Below are 24,268 nucleotides of genomic sequence, written 5' to 3' on the forward strand. Positions count from 1 at the left end.
TTGTTAGGAGGAATTTGGGAGGTGTTGGTGAAGTTGTTCAACCCACTAGTGAGTTTGTCAATCCTTTCGCAATAGAAGGAGAAGAAAACCCATTAAACAATACCACACAAAATCCACCTACAATGCCTAAATTCTCGTCACACTCTATACCCACCGAGGAGGATTTACCAAATGGTACTCCTACCCTGCAACATCTCACCGGTAATTTTATTGCCAAGTCCGCCTTCATCCAACTAGTTGAGAGGAGCCAATTCGGGGGAATGCCTAGTGAGGACCCTCATTCTCATATGGAAACCTTTTGTGATTATTGTGAAGCTATCTCTCAAACGGGCGTGACTTAAGACCAAATAAGATGGGTCTTATTTCCTTTTTCGTTAATCGGCACCGCAAAGCAATGGTTGAAGGGCCTTGATAAGGCCACCCTTGGAATAGATTCTTGGAAGAAGCTAGCTCTAGCTTTCTACAAAAATTCTACCCAGGAAAAGACCAATATGCTAAGAGCTCAAATTACGGGTTTTAAGCAAAGGGATGAAGAATCTTTGTATGAAGCTTGGGAGCGGTTCAAAGGTATTTGTCGCTCATGTCCTCACCATGGACTTAGCGAATGGTTTTTAGTGCAACAATTTTGGAATGGTTTATATGAAGATTCAAGGAACATTCTCAATATGGGATCAAATGGAATGTTCACCGAAGTTGATGACAATCAAACATGGAACAAGATTGAGGAAATGGCGGTCCATAATTCACAATATAGTAGGCCTCGCAAGGCTACTAGAGGAGGAAAGTATGAAGTGGACTCCGTTACTCAATTGGGTGCTCAACTTAGTGCTCACATTGACACAATCAACTTGAAGTTTGAACAAGCTATGGCTAGACTTGAGGAAAACTCAAAAACATCAAAGCATCATGTCAATGCCATGACGGCATCCTCATCAATCCCAAGTGGGATATGTGAGAATTGTGGAACCTTGGGTCATGACTCAAGCGAATGTAGGGGAACAACCGAACAAGTTAATGCTTTCCAAGCTTACAAAAATGGTACCCCTTATTCAAATTTTTACAATGAAAACACCAAGTTCCATCCAAATCTCTCATACAAAAGCCAAAATGTTCAAAACCCTCAAACAACATACACTCCACCACCCATGAGAAATCAAAATCAAAGACCCTTTTACAATCAAAACCAAGGCTACCAAAATCAAAATCCATACAATCACCACAATGACCAAGGTTTTGATGTCCAAAAAGCGGTCCTCCAAATGCAAAAGAATCAACAAGAATTTTTCACTCAAATGCAAAAAGATAGCCAAGCAAAAGACACCACCATCAACAACATTCTAGCTCACACCAAGATGTTGGAAACACAATTGACCCAACTAGCATCTTCAAGCTCACAAAGACAAAGGGGGCAATTACCACCTCAAAGTAATCCCCTAGACATGAAACGGTTAGTGCCATTCACTTGAGAAGTGGTACAAGATATGAAGCAATCGAAGGAGCAAGTTGAGGATGAAGTTGTGAAAGCTAGTGAAAAGGAAGAAATTGTGCAAAGTCCCAAAGAAGGGGAACCATCAAAAGAAGAAAGTTCAAAGAAAAATGAAGACAAAGCCAAAGAGAAGGAGCCCATTGTGATTAGACTTCCTTTTCCAAGTCGTCAAGCCAAGCCCAAATTTGATGATCAACTTGGAAAGTTCATGGAAATTGTGAAGAATTTAGAAGTCTCAATTCCTTTCACGGAATTAATCAATCACGTTCCGGCCTATGCAAAGTACATGAAAGATATCCTCACAAAGAAGAAGTCGATCCGGAAACTTGAGACTATCGCCTTCACTAAGGTGAGTAGTGCAATACTTCAAGGGAGTTCACCTCCAAAGTTAAAGGATCCGGGAAGCTTCTCAATACCGTGTACCATTGGCGACACAACGATCAACAAAGCCTTATGTGATCTAGGGGCTAGTGTGAGTGTCATGCCGTACTCGGTGAGTAAAAGGTTGGGAATGGGAGAGCTTAAATGCACCAATATCACTCTTCAAATGGCCGATAGATCGACGAAGACACCATTAGGGATATGGGAAGATGTCCCCGTGCGAATTGGGAAGTTTTTCATCCCGGTGGACTTTGTCATTGTTGATATGGAGGAAGATTCCAACATTCCAATCATCTTAGGAAGACCTTTCCTACACACCGCGGGTGTGGTGATTGATGTGAAACATGGAGAGCTCACTCTAGAAGTGGGAGATGAAAGCATAACTTTTAATCTTGACAAGACCATGAGAGCTCCTCGTTTGCATGAGCCATGTTTCATGATTGACCATTATAGCCGAAAAGATGAAAAGAAGAAATCGGAACTCCAATGGAGGAAGAAAATTGAAGATGCTCCATTCAAAGAGCAAGTGAATTGTGACAAGGAGAGCTTGCAAAGCTCATCAAAATCAACCAAGGAAGAAGATGATGGCCTCATTGGCCAAGAAAAGAAATTGGGAGAGTTGTCTCCATCTAAGCAAGAGATTTTCAATGATCAACTCAATGAAGTTTGTGGTCTTTGGGACGACGAATTTGAAGGGATCTTTAATCCCTACATTGGGCATGCCATCGATCATGATCAACAACAAGGGCCACGGTCTATTGAGGACCTCTACCATAACAATGAACAAGCTTTTGATTACTTCTTCAAGGTGTTGAGCAACATCAACAACACCTTGAACATGCCCCCTTGACATCTCATCAAGAATGAGAGTTTGGTGGAGTCCTCCCTAAACCACCACTTGTAAATATTTCTAACTCCCTAACTTGCATTTCAATTTTTGTATTGCATTTTTGTCATTTTTGGATTTATTTTTACTTTGATCAAAATAATTGTCATGTAAGAGAGAAGTGAGGGAGGGACTAATGATTTTAATTGATGTGTAGTGCTTTACCTTAGTGTGGGGATGGCAATTGCCTAGGCTATTCATGCCTTAGTAGTGCCCCCTCAATGAAGAACACAAGATTTGAAAGAAAGAAAGAAAGAAAGAATGATAAGGGAATGCGTTTGTGCACGGATGGAACTGAATCCGTGTACACAAGAACCAATCCGAGCGGATTCCTGAGAATCCGCCCGTCTGCAGCAAATCCGAGCGTCCTGCTGAGAAGACGCCGTCTTGGGGTGTTTGAAATTACAAATTTCTTGATCTGTCAAAGAATCCGAGCGGATTTTACGGAAAGACGCCGTCTCACGTAATCCGTCCGTCTTTTGAAAAAGACGCCGTCTCAAAGCTGAAGAAAAACAAAGAAAAATCTCTGGACTGAAATCCGTCCATCCTGCACGAAATCCGCCCGTCCCATCACAAAAGAATCCGAGCGGATTCCCCAGAATCCGCCCGTCTCTAGGCGGGATTTTGAAAATTTTGAAGCTGTAGAATCCGCACGGATTGCGCCTAATCCGCACGGATTGTCCCTGCGTCTTGAAAAATCTCGACTTCTTTATAACCCATCCCACCTTCATTCATTCATTCATTCATTCATAAACACTACCCACAACATCAAAACCCTCATCCTCTCCATCTCAAAAACAAAAACCCTCAACAAAACTCACCAAAATCAAATCAAACCATCCTTCAAACAACAAATCAATCACTCCATCTTCAATAACAATCAAAACCAAGAACAAAATCTTCACCTTTGAGTCGATTTTTGATTTCATAAAGGCAAAGCCTTTTACCTTCAAATCGATTTGGGCATTCTACAAATTGAAGATTTTTGACTCTTTACTTGGTTAGTTCATCAAATGGCAAGAACAAAGGGAGCATCAAGGGCAACAAAGGCACCAAAAGCAAAGGCTCTCTCTCAAAGGCAAAAAGCTCTACAAGCAAAGAAAGCTTTGGCAATGGTGGTATCAACACCAAACTTGGAAGTGCAACAACAACAACAAATTTCTATGGAAGCATCACCTTCTACTCCGGTAATCGATCAACTCTTGCATTTTCCGGAGGTAACTTTCATTTCCGATACCCATAGAAATACATTTGTCAAGTTTGCTATGAAACAAATTCAATCCACCAAATTCATATGTAAAGATGCTTTGGAGAAATTGGGTGTTCTTGAACAAACAAAAGCCTTTTTCAATGCCATGGGTTTGAAGAAATTGTTTGAAATGAAGGAAGTAACATACCCCTCCCTTGTCTTGGAATTCTTAAGTTCTTTAAAAGTGACAAAAGTTGAGAATAGGGAAAATATTGAGTTTCGTCTAGCTAACACTAGTAGACGCATTACCTTTCCGGAATTGGGTGAAATTTTGGGTCTTAGCGATGAACATAAATATTATAAGCAATATGGGAAGTATGACCCCGAGCCTCTTTGGGAGGCAATCTCCGGGAAGAAATTTGAAGATTTTCATGCTTGTCGTGCTCTTTTGGTCCATCATCCGGGCATAAGAATATGGCACAAAGTTGTGGAAAATACCATAATTGCTAGGAAAGACACCAATCATTTCACGGGACTCGATTTTATTCTCCTTGAATCAACTTTGAATATTGGAAGAATTCATACCAAGCCTTACAATTCTTTGAGGCTATTGGTTGATAGATGGCTCCATGTAGATAGTGGGAAGAAGGGTCAAACCGTTATTGTTAATGGCGGCCTTGTCACGGTCCTAGCCAAGCACTTTGATCCTAATTTCAATAAGGATAGCAAGTACAAGGCTAAGGATGGTGGCCATCTTATTGATATGTCCATCTTGATTAACAAGTTTAAGTGGGTTGCTCACAATCCCCTTGATACCAAGTATGGGTGGCTTACTAGTGAGGCTCGATCATTCACTTTACCCGCAAAGATTTGCCGTCTTAGTGTCCACCGGACCAACTATTTACTTCCCCTATCCAAGGAAGCCGAGTACATCATTCAACAACAAAAGGGTGATCATGAAACTCCCTCCTCTTCCATTGTCATACCACCTTACCCCTATGAATATGAAGAGTTCAAACCGCAAGGAGTTGAAATTGGGAAAGACTATGTAACTCTTCTTATGCAAGCCATGCACAAGCAAGCTTATGAAGATCGGAAGAATGCTTATTTGGCTCAATATCCTCCCCTCCTACATCTAGCTAGGCAAGGACTCCTTGATCCATCTTGTCCTTTGCCTAGTTGGGCGGATAAAGAAGCCTTGTTTCCGGGTGCATCTAGGGACGTGGTGGAAGACAATGAGGTTGTTGGAAATGGTGAAGAAATTGATGATAATATTGAGGAAGAAGCAAGTGGAGATGAAGAAAGAGATGGTGAAGATGGTGAAGATGGTGATGAGCAAGATAATGAAGAAAGTGCCAAGGAAAGTGGCAATGTGACCGCTTCTCATGAGGGAAGTGGTGATGATAATAGCATGATGGAAGACTAGCCTTGGAGACTCCTACACTCCCATGGTTTGTCTATATCTCTTTGTATTTTATTTTATTTTGATCATTGTTGGTTTAGTCCTAGCAACATCAAAGGACTCACACCTCGGTACCATTGAGGTGTTCTTTATTGTTCCCATTTTTGAAAATCCAAAATGACAATCTAGTTTCATGCATAGCATAGTGTGTGCATGAACTATACCCATGCTTTGACATTAGCAATAGTGTCTTATTTGGTTTGGGGAAGTTAATGCATACACAACGGGAGGTAATCTAAATTATCCTCTCCGTCATAACAAAAACCATGCATCATGTAGTATAGCTTAGTGTAGAATTGCATTTAGTATAGAAATCATGCATCATTTTTGCATAATTTCCATCATTTTGGCCATTGAGGTCAATGCCCATATTAGTGTGGGGATGGGAATTCTAACACTTAACTTTTATTCAAAAACCATAAAAATTGAAAAATTTCAAAAAAACCATAAAAATTTGAAAAATTGAAAAACCAAAAACAAGTTCATTTCCTTTGTATATATTGTCTTGTATATATTGTGTTTGTTTATCCTTGTTCACTTTGATTGACTACGCCACATCCGAGACATGAGGATATTGAAGACCGCATGGTATGATCTTTCCAATCTCCTTTTTCCTCTTTATGTTAATGACTATGTGGCTTTATTTTGATTGATGCGGTAAAAACAATGTGAACTTAGGATTGCATTTAGTTTATTTGGCATACTAGTTGGTAGAATCATTTGCATTAGGATGTGTATATGTTAATTGCATCATGGCATGTAGTTTGCATGTTAGAAAAATCTTGTGAAACCGTCTACTTGGGAAGCTTGACAAGTGTATATAGGCCTTAGTAGATGCTTTTTATTCTTAAGACTTTGCTTGTTAGAATACTTGTAAAACACACTAGGATGTGTCATGCTAGTATCCTTTGACCCATGGTTTAAGGCCTAGTCAAGAGTACCTTGTGGTGTGATAACTCCTTGGCTACCGTTTATTCCAAGGTGACCCTTGAAACCATGCATACTTCTATCATTCATCCATGTTCTACCACATTTTTGTCATCAAAGGGAATGGGCACAACACAAAAAGAAATCAATTTGAGTTCAATGAAATGAAAAGTGAAAGAAAGTTTGCAAAAATGCATCAAAAGAAAAGAGGAGCAAAATAGACTCCTAAAGCTTCAAATACAAGGCACCCTCGTTACTAATTGGGGTGACTTTGAAAATGTTCAAAAAGAAATTCAAAAAGTTGTCAAGTATTGAAAAGCCAAAAATCAAAAAGAAATGGCAAGAAAGTGTTCTCAAATGTCAAATGCCAATGAAATTGGGGGGAAAAACAAAAATGAAAGCAAACTCCCAAAATGAATCTCAATTACTATCGATCCCTTTATCCATCATATCCATTTTTGTGCATGGTAGAGAGGGGACGACCCTTCTTCTTGTCTAGGCAAGAGGGGGAATTCCGCGATCCTCCAGTGTTTCTAACACCATAGGGAGTCTACTCTTGACAAAAGCATTTAACGATTGAGGACAAAGGTACCCTAGCTTGACACCTTTTGGAGGTGATTTATTGGTATCCTTCTAGGCTTAGTAGTTTGAACAAATTGCATCTATGAAGGATTGTGTACCCTTGAATTGCTTCCCTTGTAGATAATTTCCGCCACTTAGATGAGGAAAGTGGCTATTCTTTTTGTAGATGCATCCATTATGTGTTTATTTTGTGTGCTTAATGATTGGATGTGTCGCCATTTTGGCAAGACCCACCTTGCCTTGCAAGAAGGCATCCTACCTCATGGTTGTCTTGTTGTGAGTTGAAGGGGCGGAGTGAGACCCGCTAATTGTCTCATATCGGCTATTATTATTAGGTTAGGTTAGTATTGGTCCTAGTCTTTGTCACCTCTTTACTCGGGACGAGCAAAGGTTCGGTTTGGGGATATTTGATGTGACCATAATTGGCGCATATTTAGCCCCCGAATTACCATTGTTTCCATGCTTTTTAGTGCCTATTTGGGTCATTTCTTATCTTTAGTTCTTTGTTTTGCATATTCTTTGAGATTTTGATCCCTTGGTAGGAAAGGAGTAAGAATCTTGCATTTTCATGGCAAAACGAGGCTAAATTGATCGTATTCAATGACCAAGCATCAAGGAGAGACAAGATTAGAAGGCCTTTGTACATAGCATAGTAGAAGAGCATTGTTGAGAAAGGATCCTTGAGTCCCCAAGGAAATCCCCAAGGAATTCATGAAGAAAAGGGAAGAAAAGAAGAAGAAAAGATGCTGCCAGACAATCCGAACGGATTGTACACAATCCGTCCGTCCGCCCAAGCCCAATCCGAGCGTCCCTCAAAGGAATCCGCTCGGATTCCCCCTCGCCAATCCGAGCGTCTTGCCCAAGAATCCGCTCGGATTCCTCAGCCCCAATCCGGCCGTCCCGACTCCCATCCGCACGGATTTCAGTACAGCACGCTTTCATTCTTCAAGCTACGATTAGAGAAGCCCTTCTCTCAGAAAATACCGGAGTCTCCTTGCTCAACTTAAAAAGTGTAATTACTAGTTTAGCCCTTAGTTAACCCTAATGCATCCTCCCTAATTTTCACTATAAATACCCCATTAGTCTAATTAGAGGAGCATGTTCTTCTTATCAATAATTAGAGTAGTTAATATCAATCAAATCTCTCTTCAATATTGTAATCAAGTATTAATCAAGTTTTAATCCAAGTTTTAGTTCTTTAATCTCTCTCTTGTTCTTACTTTATTTTGGGTAATTGAAGATTATTTGGGTTATTATTGGGAGATTGACAACCTCTCAATCTAGGATTCAAGTACTTCTATTATTCTTGCTTTATTATTGGAATCATTAGTAGGTATAATCTCTTAATCCCTTTTTAATTATTGCTAATTACTTTCATTTATTCATCATGTTTCATTATGTTAGTATGATTGACAACCTTTCTAGCATGATCAATATGATAATGAGTGAGTAGTCTCTTAGCTAGGGTTTAATGGGTGATTAGGGAAACCAACATGGGGAATGATTCATGCTTAAATCAATATGCTTTCATATCTTATTTGCTTGCTTGTTTTGATCTTAATACATGCACATGTTATATTTGATGAAATGCTAAGCCTATGAATCCTTGCATTTACTATCATCTTCTATCCTTTCAACTTGACTTGTAAGACATAACCCAACTCGAGTCTTGTTAGACCATGCATGTGTTGAGTAGGAAAGATTAAGTCGACTTGTAGGTGTTGTACAATCTAATCGATTCGGCTCCGGACCCAAACTTTCCTAGGATTGTAAGATATAACCCAACTCAATCCATCACAACAATAATTGCTTGCTTATAATTTGAGAACATGTTTGTATGATCATATCCCATGATTCCCCTATGAACCCATGACACCCTAGTGCCTTTAATCAATTGTTTACACCCCTTATTTTATTTACCTTGTTAGTTTATTTTCATTGCTATTTTAGTTTAGTAACCTTCTACATCAACCCAATTTGTGACACCCCTTAGACACTACTAGTTACAATAGAATTCTCATTTCAATACCCGTCCCTTGGGATCCGACCTTTACTTGCCTCTTTACTAATTGTAGAGTTGTTTGTGAAGTATAAATTGTGTTTTGTATCGACCATTGACCAACGACCACATATGTTTAATTGTGAACACGAAATGGCCTCGATCAAAAATGGCGCCGTTCTTGGGACGGTGTTTAATTGATTTAAGATTTCTTTTATTGTTTTTAGTTGTGTCTTTTTCACCTTGGGGAAGTAAAACTCCTCAAGGTTTGTTCTAATTGTTTTCAAGTTGTTTGATATTTTGCATGTCTAGAAGGTTACAAAGAGATTTGTTACCTTTTGACCGTGAAATCGAAAGAACCTTGACGAATAATAGGAGACTTGTTAGGAGGAATTTGGGAGGTGTTGGTGAAGTTGTTCAACCCACTAGTGAGTTTGTCAATCCTTTCGCAATAGAAGGAGAAGAAAACCCATTAAACAATACCACACAAAATCCACCTACAATGCCTAAATTCTCGTCACACTCTATACCCACCGAGGAGGATTTACCAAATGGTACTCCTACCCTGCAACATCTCACCGGTAATTTTATTGCCAAGTCCGCCTTCATCCAACTAGTTGAGAGGAGCCAATTCGGGGGAATGCCTAGTGAGGACCCTCATTCTCATATGGAAACCTTTTGTGATTATTGTGAAGCTATCTCTCAAACGGGCGTGACTTAAGACCAAATAAGATGGGTCTTATTTCCTTTTTCGTTAATCGGCACCGCAAAGCAATGGTTGAAGGGCCTTGATAAGGCCACCCTTGGAATAGATTCTTGGAAGAAGCTAGCTCTAGCTTTCTACAAAAAATTCTACCCACCGGAAAAGACCAATATGCTAAGAGCTCAAATTACGGGTTTTAAGCAAAGGGATGAAGAATCTTTGTATGAAGCTTGGGAGCGGTTCAAAGGTATTTGTCGCTCATGTCCTCACCATGGACTTAGCGAATGGTTTTTAGTGCAACAATTTTGGAATGGTTTATATGAAGATTCAAGGAACATTCTCAATATGGGATCAAATGGAATGTTCACCGAAGTTGATGACAATCAAACATGGAACAAGATTGAGGAAATGGCGGTCCATAATTCACAATATAGTAGGCCTCGCAAGGCTACTAGAGGAGGAAAGTATGAAGTGGACTCCGTTACTCAATTGGGTGCTCAACTTAGTGCTCACATTGACACAATCAACTTGAAGTTTGAACAAGCTATGGCTAGACTTGAGGAAAACTCAAAAACATCAAAGCATCATGTCAATGCCATGACGGCATCCTCATCAATCCCAAGTGGGATATGTGAGAATTGTGGAACCTTGGGTCATGACTCAAGCGAATGTAGGGGAACAACCGAACAAGTTAATGCTTTCCAAGCTTACAAAAATGGTACCCCTTATTCAAATTTTTACAATGAAAACACCAAGTTCCATCCAAATCTCTCATACAAAAGCCAAAATGTTCAAAACCCTCAAACAACATACACTCCACCACCCATGAGAAATCAAAATCAAAGACCCTTTTACAATCAAAACCAAGGCTACCAAAATCAAAATCCATACAATCACCACAATGACCAAGGTTTTGATGTCCAAAAAGCGGTCCTCCAAATGCAAAAGAATCAACAAGAATTTTTCACTCAAATGCAAAAAGATAGCCAAGCAAAAGACACCACCATCAACAACATTCTAGCTCACACCAAGATGTTGGAAACACAATTGACCCAACTAGCATCTTCAAGCTCACAAAGACAAAAGGGGCAATTACCACCTCAAAGTAATCCCCCTAGACATGAAACGGTTAGTGCCATTCACTTGAGAAGTGGTACAAGATATGAAGCACCGAAGGAGCAAGTTGAGGATGAAGTTGTGAAAGCTAGTGAAAAGGAAGAAATTGTGCAAAGTCCCAAAGAAGGGGAACCATCAAAAGAAGAAAGTTCAAAGAAAAATGAAGACAAAGCCAAAGAGAATCAATCACTAATAATACTAGTAGTAGTATATGAGTATTAGTAACCGATTTTAAGGTAAACCACATTACAAATATCTAGTACATATTATTTTGTGGGATTTTGGGATAGTCTTGGGTGCTACTTATTGGAGGGCTTCTATTTTGAAGTCATGGATGATCATCCTAATGTATTTTCTAGCTCAAGAACAAATGAAGGTAGGTGACCTTCATTTGTGCCCATTTGGCCGAATTTATGATGGTGAGAAAACGATTTTCTTATCTCTTCTTATTTAGTTTGCATGCATAAGATCAACAATTTATTTTATGACTAAATAAATTAATTCATATATGAATATGTAAATTAATGAGATTAATAATTTCTAACAAGCGGTATCATGAGACTTAGCCTTACCAAAAAGTAGAAACCATGAAAACCTATTTCGCGAGGGAGTGCACTCGGCCACCCCGGGGTACAAACCTTGTTACGTAGGGGAAGTGGGTGATAAATGTCTATCCACCGAATTCATGTTGATGAGGGATGAATCGGCTACCCCGTGCCCAAGTTAATGTGAATTTGGATCATGGACACATTTATTCGAAATTTGGATTGAGCTCAACGAAAGTATTCGTGACCGTAGTCGCATGTGTTCCGGGTTATAGATAAATATTAGAGTAATTTTATCGACCGAGAGTTCTAAATGTAGAATCGATTAAAGAGTTAATCCACCGAGTTATATCTTGTTAGAAATTATTAATCTCATTAATTTACATATTCATATTTATGTACAAGTTAATTACATTAACAACTTAAGACTCAAAATTAGACTCCACTAACATTTGACAATAATTAACTTATATTTCTTAATATTGTTCATAAATGGACTCAAAATACAAAATTTTGCCATAAACTTCAAATTAAATCATAAAAATTTCAAATAATTTCAAAATTTGAAATTTAAACTCATGAACATTCTGGAAAAAATACCATGACACTCATAATGCCCAAAAACATAGGTTAATCTTATGGTATATGCGTATCTTGTATCCAAAGCAAGATGTCTCATGCTTTTTGGTTGAAAAGGAGATCGAGGTTGTAAATCATTGATCCAAAATAGGTTGATCATTTTCTTTTGACAACGATTTAAGTTGACGCTGATGTGTTCACTTAATAAGGTAAATAGAAAAATCTTTGAAGAAATTATTCAAAGAGCCACAAAGAATGTTATGTCACAAGAAAGACTCTACATGAGACGTTTTGTGTAAGACGTTGTTTCTTCAAAACCTAGGAGGTTAAAGTCGTCACTTGTTGAAGATGATGAATTCATGTTACTTTTAAGAAAGTAAAGAGCTTACAACTTACAAAGAAATTGTTTGATTCAAGTTGATTACTTCTGGAAAGTAATGAACATATGACTTACATGAGAGTGTTTAAGTCACAACTCAATATAAGGCTTAGAGCCATGAAAATCCGAAATAAATTCCGAATGGAATTGTTGGATATCTAAGAGAGATATCAAAGCTTGATTAGTTGCAAAGTGTTTTGCACTATTCATTCGGATCTTCTTAAGGAATGTATTTCATTATGATGATATACATATAACGAGTGAATCTAAAACCCACTTCTTCAATTAGAAGGAATGTATTCAATACATGTCATGAGTTTTGTAGATTCGATAATGTGAAACTTAAGAGAGGGTCTTAAGTAGGACATCAGTGAGTTGGAATCAATGTTTTGATCATGTTATAAAACTTTTCTCGAGAGGTCGAGAAGTTGTGTTTATACATGAAGTTTAGTGGGAGTTACGGAATTTTAATTAGTCTTATATGTGGATGACATATTGATCATTGCAAATGATTTAAAACTTGGAGATATTTATAATACATCTTAATATCCAGATTTATGGAGATAAATCCACATGATAATTAGCGTCAAATAAGAAGTCTTATGTTGATAAGATTCATGACTAGTTCAATCAAGTTGAACATATTTGATTGATTCCATTTGCTTCCGCTGCCGAATCAATTAAATAGGAAATGATGTATAACACTTCATATACTTTGAGTATGATGCATTGTTTCAAATCGAATTTAAGTAATAGTTACCAAGTAAGCCATAAAGAATACCCTTAAGTGCTTGCAGAAGCATTAAGGATGTAATGCAAAGTGTTTTTGATGCAATTTTGTGTAAGGGTGTTACACAAATGACAATTGACAATTGAGATTGCGCATGGTTTCCGACAAAACCATAATCAAAATACATCAGGATGGTTAAGATACCATTGTGGCTATGTTATTTAAGAAATAGATTTTCTAGAATCGTTCTAGGCAATAAAGAACATTGAGAAATATTTACAACGGAAATTGAGTACACTTGCAATCATAGGATGTGCAAGAGGAATGAGTCCCGCACACTGTGAAAACAGTGGGAGCTATTTTAAGGCAAGAAAGCCTATGTCTAGATTGGATCTAGACACGTACTCAGAAAGTTTTGTAATGCAAATTTATACATTACGAAAGGAGAACAAGTATGTAGCAAGGTTGAGCAGGGAGTTGCTAAGACCTACTTACAATGCCTATTCATAGGCTTAACATGATGAGTCATGTCATTTCAATTGGATTGAGATGAACAACTACATACAAGATCAAATTAGATTATAGAATATGAAATAATAATCAGGCATTGACTATTCATATGTGATAATCGCATTTGTCGTTCGAGTTTTACTTTAAAACTCTTTTATTATACTTTGTTACATCCAAATGGGTTGTATGACGATATTGAACCCCGTTAAAATGAACCCGGATTAACATAGTATTCGCCCATAGTCACTTGTATGAGGTGACGTCTCGAAGTGACTAGAGTATGATGCGATTGATGGCAAGTTCAGTGCCATACAGTCATGTGAGATGACTAGTCGATTACATAGGCAGACTGTTGGGAACACTTTGTCGGGCAGTGACCGCTTAATAGAGTTCTGGCAAATTTATATAGCCTGGTCGTGGCGAGAGCTACTATAGTATTCTAATGAGTCAATTCTTTTGACTAAAGACTGTTCGCCTAAGATGGCACAGTTTCAGATTAGCTTTGATTTATGTTACTACGACCTTCGTAAATGGGGTCAAATGGGCATATTTTGGGTTATGATGGATGTGGCTAGTAGAAGGGAATAGTGCGATAGGAATTGTCCACCCCCTTATCAGGGTTAAAACAATATCTCAGGGCCAGTCGAGGAGTAATGAACTGGAAATGCGTGGCCACGCTCGGAAGGTTTCTATGGAAGAAAATTCCGGTCAATCAGTTATTCTCCAGATCGAGAAAACCACTCTCGATATGATCACTTGCAAGTACGACCCGAAAGACACCTTGCATTGAGTGGGAGATAGTAATAGAACAAGAGAATTGGTGACGCACACTTGTCGAGGACAAGTGGGAGATTGGTGGAATATGTGTCCTCCGACAATAATGCGATCACAATTGTCGATCATATTTATCACATATTTAAATCTCATAACAAGAATACGAAAGGGATGATACATTACATATATAGTCAACTGGTCCACACATATCGGTAATGATTGGCTGGCTAGAGTTTGACATTACTGTTGTGCGACGGTGGTGATCAATTGATCCCTTGAGGTCACACCTAAAGGACGATTCCCTTAATTGAAAAAGGTTAATTAATTGTATGTCGATACAGATTAATTAAGTCCTTAAAATTGAACAAATTATTATCATAAGAGAGAAAATGACATCTTATTATAATGTGATTAAATAAGATTTTATTTAGTAATTTAAGAAGTTATATTACTAAAATTAGTCGGTGTTTGCGAAACACGCGAGATGAGAATGATAAGTTAGTTATAATTACAAGATTTTGTGAATTATACTAACTAGTATTTAAATGACCATTTTATGTGAAAGTAATTTTGAATTACTTGTCAATTTGTTAAATGTGATTTATTTAATTTTTAAATGATACTCCCTCCGTACCAATCCAAAGGTAACATAGTAAAAATGGGGGAAACCAAGAAAAGAGGGTAAAAGTGGGGGCAAAAGAGGAAAACAAGCTTGTATTATTGGGTTGGTGTGTGGGGCACAAGTTGGTATTTATGTAAATATAAGGAGGAAATAAGGGTATTATTGTCAATTTACAGTCCAATTATAGTATGTTACCTTCGGATTGGTACGGACGCTTTAGGCAAATGTTACCTTTGGATTGGTACGGAGGGAGTATTTAATTTGTTAAAAATGCATTTTAAATTAAAACATGACATAAGACATGGCACATGTCACATGACATACAATTGTACAATTGACAAAAATAAAATGGACTCCATATTACACATAATAACCGAGATATTGGTGGGCATTTTTAGTAGTTTTGTCTTACTCATTTGTCTTATTCATTTGTCTATGACACATGATAGTGACTTGACTATGACAAAGCCTTACACTAATTAGTCTTGTGAAGACAAAAAGGAAAAAGAAAAAGGGTCCTATAACCCTAATGCCCATCGGTTTTGTGTAAGAAAATAGAGAGATTTTTCCCTCAGTTCTTCCATTCTCTCATGTTTAATAAAAACACAACATTCTCTCTCTTGTTCTTCATAAAATCAAGTTTTATGAATCAAATTTGTACAAATCAATCACTAATAATACTAGTAGTAGTATATGAGTATTAGTAACCGATTTTAAGGTAAACCACAATACAAATATCTAGTACATATTATTTTGTGGGATTTTGGGATAGTCTTGGGTGTTACTTATTGGAGGGCTTCTATTTTGAAGTCATGGATGATCATCCTAATGTATTTTCTAGCTCAAGAACAAATGAAGGTAGGTGACTTTCATTTGTGCCCATTTGGCCGAATTTATGATGGTGAGAAAACGATTTTCTTATATCTTCTTATTTAGTTTGCATGCATAAGATCAACAATTTATTTTATGACTAAATAAATTAATTCATATATGAATATGTAAATTAATGAGATTAATTATTTCTAACAAGAACACGAGGCCTTCCCAGGAGGTCACCCATCCTAGTACTACTCTCGCCCAAGCACGCCTAACTGCAAATTTCTAATGGGATCTGGTGCATTAGTGCTGGTATGATCGCACCCAAGACTATCCCAAAATCCCACAAAATAATATGTACTAGATATTTGTAATGTGGTTTACCTTAAAATCGGTTACTAATACTCATATACTACTACTGGTATTATTAGTGATTGATTTGTACAAATTTGATTCATAAAACTTGATTTTATGAAGAACAAGAGAGAGAATGTTGTGTTTTTATTAAACATGAGAGAATGGAAAAATTGAGGGAAAAATCTCTCTATTTTCTTACACAAACCAGTGGGCATTAGGGTTATAGGACCCTTTTTCTTTTTCCTTTTTTGTCTTCACAAGACTAATTAGTGTAAGGCTTTGCCATAGTCAAGTCACTATCAAGTGTCATAGACAAATGAATAAGACAAATGAATACGACAAAACTACTAAAAATGCCCACTAATATTTCGGTTATTATGTGTCATATGGAGTCCATTTTATTTTTGTCAATTGTACAATTGTATGTCATGTGACATGTGACATGTCTTATGTCATGTTTTAATTTAAAATGCATATTTAACAAATTAAATATCATTTACAAATTAAATAAATCACATTTAACAAATTGACTAGTAAATCAAAATTACTTTCACATAAAATGGTCATTTAAATACTAGTTAGTATAATTCACAACATCTTGTAATTATAACTAACTTATCATTCTCATCTCGCGTGTTTCGCAAACACCGACTAATTTTAGTAATTTAACTTCTTAAATTACTAAATAAAATCTTATTTAATCACATTATAATAAGATGTCATTTTCTCTCTTATGATAATAATTTGTTCAATTTTAAGGAATTAATTAATCTGTATCGACATTCAATTAATTAACCTATTTCAATTAAGGGAATCGTCCTTTAGGTGTGACCTCAAGGGATCAACTAATCACCACCGTCGCACGACAGTAATGTCAAACTCTAGCTAGCCAATCATTACCGATATGTGTGGACCAGTTGACTATATATGTAATGTATCATCCCTTTCGTATTCTTGTTATGAGATTTAAATATGTGATAAATATGATCGACAATTGTGATCGCATTATTGTCGGAGGACACATATTCCAAAAATATTGATATTTACTTAAGAGCCTAAATGAAACAAAGTTGTTTGCATGCAAATCGGTTATTGTTTTTCCGAGTTATACGATTAACAAACAAAACTTATAAATTTGTGTTTATTATGAAATATCACGAAATTTATTTGCATGTTAATGTTTCTGGTCCTAAAATGTATTTAGGATATTTTAGTTTATTTATGGATTTTATTGTTCATTTTATATAATACTGACATTAAAATATGATTTTTATGATAAAAATGTCATTTTTGGACTAAAAATAGTTAAACTTAGATTTTTCCAGTGGTTTTTGGATATGTTTTCACATATATTATATTATGATGGCCTGTAAATTTTCATAATAAAATGAGTTGTTATACTTGAAATATGGATTTTTCAAGTTAAAATCGTATTTAAATGGGAAAATAGGTTAATATGAGTTATATTTCGAATTTGGTCATGAAAATTTAGTATGTTGTCACATGAAAGTTTACAAGATGTGTATAAAAGTTTTGGCTATAAAGAAGTCTTTATGCATGATTTATGAATTTTTGATGAAAAATCACATAAATAGGAACTTTAATTAGTAACAAATACTAAAACATACTTTATGACTAAGGAAAAACGTCACATATTGCATTTTATCATATATTTCAGATATAAAAGTTAAAAGTTAATAAAAATAATTTTTCTCATATTTTTATGGTAATAATTGATAAATCCGATAAACCGCAACATTGTTTTTCTCGATAAATTTTCGAAATTTTTAACCTAAGTTTTTGAATATTATGAGTGTCATGGTATTTTTCCAGAATGTTCATGAGTTTAAATTTCAAATTTTGAATTTATTTGAAATTTTTATGTTTTAATTTGAAGTTTATGACATAATTTAATTTATTTATTCCGGAGTTCCTTGAAGTCGGTGCCACTCGAGAAGACGATCAATTAAAGAAAGTATTGCCTTGAAATGCGTGCCACGACCGAAGTTCAAGGGACCAAAGGAGTTGGTTTCCGAATTTTGTAATAGTTTATTAGATTTACGATTTTAGGAAGGCCATACTAGGATTTTATTTATGTTTTGCATTTTATTTGTATGTTGCATACATCGCTAAATCGCCATAACTAAAACATGCATTATCATTTTAATCGAGTTTATCGACCGTGTCAATTACAATTATCGTAGTTCACCGCTTTATTTCACTTAAAACGTGATAGATAATAAATTGACATGACCTCTCGCTAAAATAAACAATTGAGACTTAGCCTTACCAAAAAGTAGAAACCATGAAAACCTATTTCATGAGGGAGTGCACTCGGCCTTACCGGGGTACAAACCTTATTACGTATAGGGATGTCAGCGGTGCGGGTACAAGTGGGTACCGCCCCGCATCCGCCCCAATTGGGGCGGGGATGGGTAAAGTTTTGGCGGGTGGTGGGGCGGGTGCAGGTACGAAAATTGTACCCGCCATGGGTCATGGGGCGGGGATAGATTTCGCATCTTACCCACATAATACCCGCCAATCATTAAAAAAAATTAAAAGGATTATGATAATTTTATAAATCTTATTTAGTTATAGTTAAGATATAATGATAATAATAACTATTTTATAAAGTTTTTTACTAATTTATTTGGTGAAAAATTAAAATTATAAAGGTAAATTCAAAGAAAAATGGAAATTAATAGTGATTAAACCAACTTTTATGAAAACATTTATCGAATAAAATTATGGTGTAGTGGGTTAATAGGTAGGCGGGGCGGGTACGGTTTTATATTTTTACCCGTTGGGGCGGGGATGGTTTTGGAAATTTGTACCCGCCACGGGTGGTGGGGCGGGGATGGGTACGAGTTTTTCTTGGTGGGTACGGGTACGGGGGAGCCTATATCCACCACCGCCCCGCCCCAATGACAACCCTAATTACGTAGAAGAAGTGGGTGATAAATGTCTATCCACCGAATTTATGTTAATAAAGGGTATTTCGGCACACCGTGCCCTGAGTTAATATGAATTTGGATCATGGACACATTTATTCGAAATTTCGGTTGAACTCAACGAAAGTATTCACGACGATTTCCGGATGTGTTTCGGGCTAGAGATAAATATTAATGTAATTTTATCGACCAAGAGTTCTAAAAGTAAAATCGATTAAAAAGTTAATCCACCAAGTTATGTTAATAAAGGGTATTTCGGCACACCGTGCCCTAAGTTGATATGAATTTGGGTCTTGGAATCATTTATCAAGTTGGGTAGAGGTCACTAGATAAATGCAATAAAACTTGTTTAAATTAAATTTACAAGTATTATTATTATTGTGAAAACGACAAATGTTTTATTCCTTCTATTTTCGTTTTGTAGACCACTTTTATTTCTCATAACAAATGGCCGCACCAAACACCAACGCCGCACCTCTCACTAATGCTTCATGGCTCCGATCCTTCATGGATCGTTGTAAACTTGAAAAGAATGGGTCAAATTTCTCCGATTGGGATGCCCAACTCAAATTAGCCGCCCAAGGTGACGATAAGCTTCGTTACCTCACCGAGGCCTCTCCACCCGAACCTAATGCTAGGTCGAGTGCCGCCACTAGGGAAGCATATGAGGCTTACCACAAAGAGTCCGCCGCAATGAAAAATGTGTTGATTTTTGCGATGGGGGCGGATCTTCAAAAGAGAGCCTTTAAAATGGGCACCGCTAATGAAATCTATTCCAAACTTGTGACAATGTTTTCACAAACACCGAGGATCGTCCAATATGAGGCGGCCTCGGCATTCTTTGATCTCGATTTTAAGGAGGGCCAAAAGGTTAGCCCTCACGTGCTCAAATTGTTGGAGCTAGTCGAGACTTTGAAGATTCAAAAGGTTGAAATCCCCAAAGAGCTCATTGTATATAGGATTCTACACTCCTTATCCAAAGTCAAAGCGTATGTTCAATTCCGGGTGAATTTTAACATGCAAGACAAGGACGTGTCTCTTGAAGAGTTGCACAAGTTACTTGTGCAAGCCGAAAGAGACATGGGGTTAAATGTTAACCCACCTAAGGATGTGCTTAACATAAGCACCAAGAGCAAGGGGAAGTTCAAGAAGAATGGGAAAAAGGGTAAGAGGCAAGCTCCCATGTCCACCAAGGCTAAGACTTTAGAAGCTAGCACTTCCAAGACCAAGAAGGGTCCTCTTGATAAATGCCATTATTGTAATGGTGTTGGACATTGGAAAAGGAATTCTTCCAAGTATCTTGGTGACATCAAAGCTGGAAAGATCACTCCAGTAGGTAAATGACTATCCTTTCTTTTATGTTTCTAATTCAACTATGGTATTTTGATACAAAGTTGTGATAATGTATCCCCTTTTTATTATAAGTAGGGCCTCCTCCAAGCAAAGACAAGGGAAAGGAAAAGAAAGCGTGAGAAATCATCAAGGAGCTAGGAGTAGCTTCCAATGAAGCTTTGCTTTTTATTATTGTCTTATTTTAATGTTTCGGATTTTTAGAACTATTTTGATTTCCGTGTTTGACATGGAAATGGATTTTGGATCCTTTCTAAACAATGGTTGTATTTTGGATAATGGTGGCTTGGTTTGCAACCCAAGTCACCCCTTTTATCGTATTTCTTTGTTCTAAAAAATTCGTTTTTATATACTTGCACATAGAAACATATGATCATCTACTTAAAGTGATCCAATAGACAATTATAATGATGGGATTCATTATATATCCACAAGCTTAAGGCTTGTGTATGATCAGTTATAAAGTGATGTTGAGTTGATGAACTCTCCTAAAGGAATGTCAATTACCAAGTACACTCATCAAATCTAAAACTATTAGTCAATCTATGAGATAGTCCTCCTTATACTTCAAAATCATTATTTGTGTCTCATAAGCTATCTTTGAATATCTAGTGTATTTATTCTAAAGATAGAGTGGGAGAAAAATGAAGACACAAAGAATACAGAGATAATTTGTATACTTGAGTAAATGAGATCTACGAAAGAAAGAATGATTTGTATACCTAAATAGATAGTATACATGAATAGATGAGATCTATGGTCTCGAATAGATGAGATCTACATGACAAAAGAGACCAAGTGAAGTAATCAAAAGAATATGTTCTCAAGATAACTACACGAGGAGACCAAAAGAAAGTTTTGAAAGAAAATGACTAAAGAAAAATCTTAAGAGATTTGGCTAGTTTATGAACAACATTTGACCAAGAGTTATAATATGGATATTTACTTAAGAGCCTAAATGAAACAAAGTTGCATCCTTGAAAATAAATGAGATTTATGACTATAAGTTGCAAAAGAAGATATGCCGATATCTACAAAAGCTAAGTTAATTGTTAACCACGCTAGTGTCATTACTTAACCTCATTATGAAAATGAAATGGTTAACCTTCTTCCGGAAAAGGGTATTTTGAGAAGGACATGTATTAAATGGAATTTCACATTTAAATAATGACATTGCTACGCATCATTATAAAAATGAATGAGTTAGAGATTAAAATCTTTTTCCATAAGTTTAAGACTGAAACCTTTTTCAAAATAGGTATTTTGAAAGGATATGCTGGGAACATATATGGGTTTAATCTTAATAACATGGCAAAGCAAAATGTATTTCAATTCTTGAAATGTTTCGATTGAGTAGTCAATTGCGAAACATGTGGAATTGAGTGGGAGTTTGGAATTATCATGTGAAGACATGGAATTTAGTGGGAGCAATCATCTTGTAAAATTTATAAGATGATTACTCATTGAGAATGTTGAGCTAGTACTATTTTTCACAAAGAAGTGTTTGAGTTTTCAATTCTGGATGAAAATGGACTATGATGAATCCAATCACATCATGGGATGTTGGATAGGTATTGAGATATACACATCAAATCAACGAGAAACGTAGGTCATTCATGACAATGAAAATGGAATTACCATAAGAAGTCATGGTCATTCATTGAACCAAAGAATGATTGATCACATGATTAAAGATTACTGATGTTTCCGCCATTAGAATAATCATGCACATGTCCAATAATGAATCATATGCTTAAGAGCATGATGAGTCATTGGCAAGCCATAAAAGAATCGTCATGAATTCTCGAGGAGAACTAATGAGCTATTCTAGTGTTTGACAGAACACTATGGTATGTGACAAGAAGTTGCACATATTGAAGTTCGAAAACGCGTAAGGATTTATGAAAATCCTAAGCTATTCAAGCTAAAAGGAGAAATACGAAGTTGGAGAGATACTTAGTTATAGTAAGAAGTTACTCAAAACTAATATTTTCTAATATGCTAGGACTTATGAGAAGTGCTAGGCTAATCATCTTGACAATTGTTGCAAGACCCTACAAAACTTATACCTAGTGCATTGCGAGTTGGTAGAACACTTGACCAGTGCAAGTTATATCATCCACCACAATTCGTTGGTTATGTGATAAACAACAAGAAAGTTCTTTCAAGATAAAGAACCTAAACCTAGGTTGGGAACCTAGATGTGCACTGGGTAAGGTTCGTGCTATGAGAGATAACATGAATATAAAGGAAAATACAATACAAGAAGTATGAACACATGGACACATGATTTGTTAAACTTCTATTGCAATCGACTAGTGTTTACACACTTACGATATACATCACAAGGTTGTAATATGGTATTGACTACCCGAATGTGATGTCGACATTCGTCGTTTGAGTTATTATTAACTCAACTTATACTTTGTTACATCCAAACGGATTGCAGAGACAATTAAACCCCGTTAAAGTGAACACGGATTAGCATTGTATTCGCCCTTAGTCACTTACATGAGATAACGTCTCGAAGTGACTAGAGTGTGATGCGATTGATGGCAAGTTCAAGTGCCATGGAGTCATGTGAGATGACTAGTCGATCACATAGGCAGACTGTTAGGAACACTTTGTCGGGCCTTATGACCGCTTATAGAGTTCTGGCAAATTTATATAGCCTGGTCGTGGCGAGAGCTACTATAGTATTCTAATGAGTCGATTCTTTTGACTAAAGACTATTCGCCTAAGGTGGCACGGTTTCAGATTAACTTTGATTTGTGTTACTACGACCTTCGTAAATGGGGTCAAATGGGCATATTTTGGGTTATGATGGATGTGGCTAGTCGAAGGGAATAAGTGCGATAGAAATTGTCCACCCCCTTGTCAGGGTTAAAACAATATCTCAGGGCCACTCGAGGAGTAATGAACTGGAAATGCGTGGCCACGCTCGGAAGGTATCTATGGTAGATAACTCCGGTCAACCAGTTATTCTCCAGATCGAGGAAACCACTCTCGATATGATCACTTGCAAGTACGACCCGAAGGACACCTTGCATTGAGTGGGAGATAGTAATAGGACAAGAGAATTGGTGACGCACACTTGTCGAGGACAAGTGGGAGATTGTTGGAATATGTGTCCTCCGACAATAATGCGATCACAACTGTCAATCATGATGATCACATGTTTAAGTCTCATTTTAAGAATACATGTGGGATGTAATATTTTACAGTCAACTGGTCCACACATATCGGTAATGATTGGCTGACTAGAGTTTGACATTACTGTCGTGCGACGGTGGTGATCAGTTGATTCCCTTAGGTCATACCTAAAGGGTAACACTCTTAATTGATTATTTAATTGATCGTATGTCGATACGGGTTAATTAAATTACTTAAAATTGACGGACGATTTTGGAAGTAATATTTACGTGTCTCATTGTAATTTGATTAAATACGATACGGTCTAAGTGATCGAATTGTTTTATTACTTAGATGAAATTATTGTTTACGAAAACAATTGAAACTGAATGAATAATTTATTATAAATACAAGACGTTGTGATTTATAATTAATAAACTGTTTTTGGTACAAGTAATTATGAATTACTAAGTCGATTTTGTACATGATGTATTTTTATTAATACGTTGATTTTTAATATGTTAAAAATACGTGACAATTTCACATGACTAGTAACATGTGACAATTGACAAATGACAAAATATAAAATGGACCTCTCATTTTATGTAAGTGCCGAAAAATGGAGGGAGTATAATGTTTAAATTGTGTTAAATAATTAAGTGGAAAGCATAATGATTATTACTAGCTTGTAGCCATGCAAACCTAGTTTTTCTTGAGAAGAATTACTTGCCCATGCATTGGCTCTCCTCTCCTCTCTCCCACCGGTTTTCAAAGGCCATTATAGAGAGTTTT

General features: G+C 36.6%; 2 non-coding genes and 1 pseudogene across 2 annotated transcripts; all 3 read right to left on the bottom strand.

The window, feature by feature from the left end:
* Positions 1-491: 491 nt before the first annotated feature.
* LOC141626048 (small nucleolar RNA R71) lies at positions 492-598 on the bottom strand. Its single transcript, XR_012535779.1, has one exon. It is a non-coding gene; the product is annotated as a small nucleolar RNA R71 (small nucleolar RNA).
* A 9,188-nt stretch (positions 599-9,786) lies between these two features.
* On the bottom strand, positions 9,787-9,893 carry LOC141626049 (small nucleolar RNA R71). Its single transcript, XR_012535780.1, has one exon. It is a non-coding gene; the product is annotated as a small nucleolar RNA R71 (small nucleolar RNA).
* A 6,000-nt stretch (positions 9,894-15,893) lies between these two features.
* Positions 15,894-16,012, bottom strand: LOC141625171 (5S ribosomal RNA; annotated as a pseudogene).
* Positions 16,013-24,268: the final 8,256 nt, after the last annotated feature.

The sequence above is a fragment of the Silene latifolia genome, chromosome X (genome assembly GCF_048544455.1).
Source record: "Silene latifolia isolate original U9 population chromosome X, ASM4854445v1, whole genome shotgun sequence".
NCBI lineage: Eukaryota > Viridiplantae > Streptophyta > Magnoliopsida > Caryophyllales > Caryophyllaceae > Silene > Silene latifolia.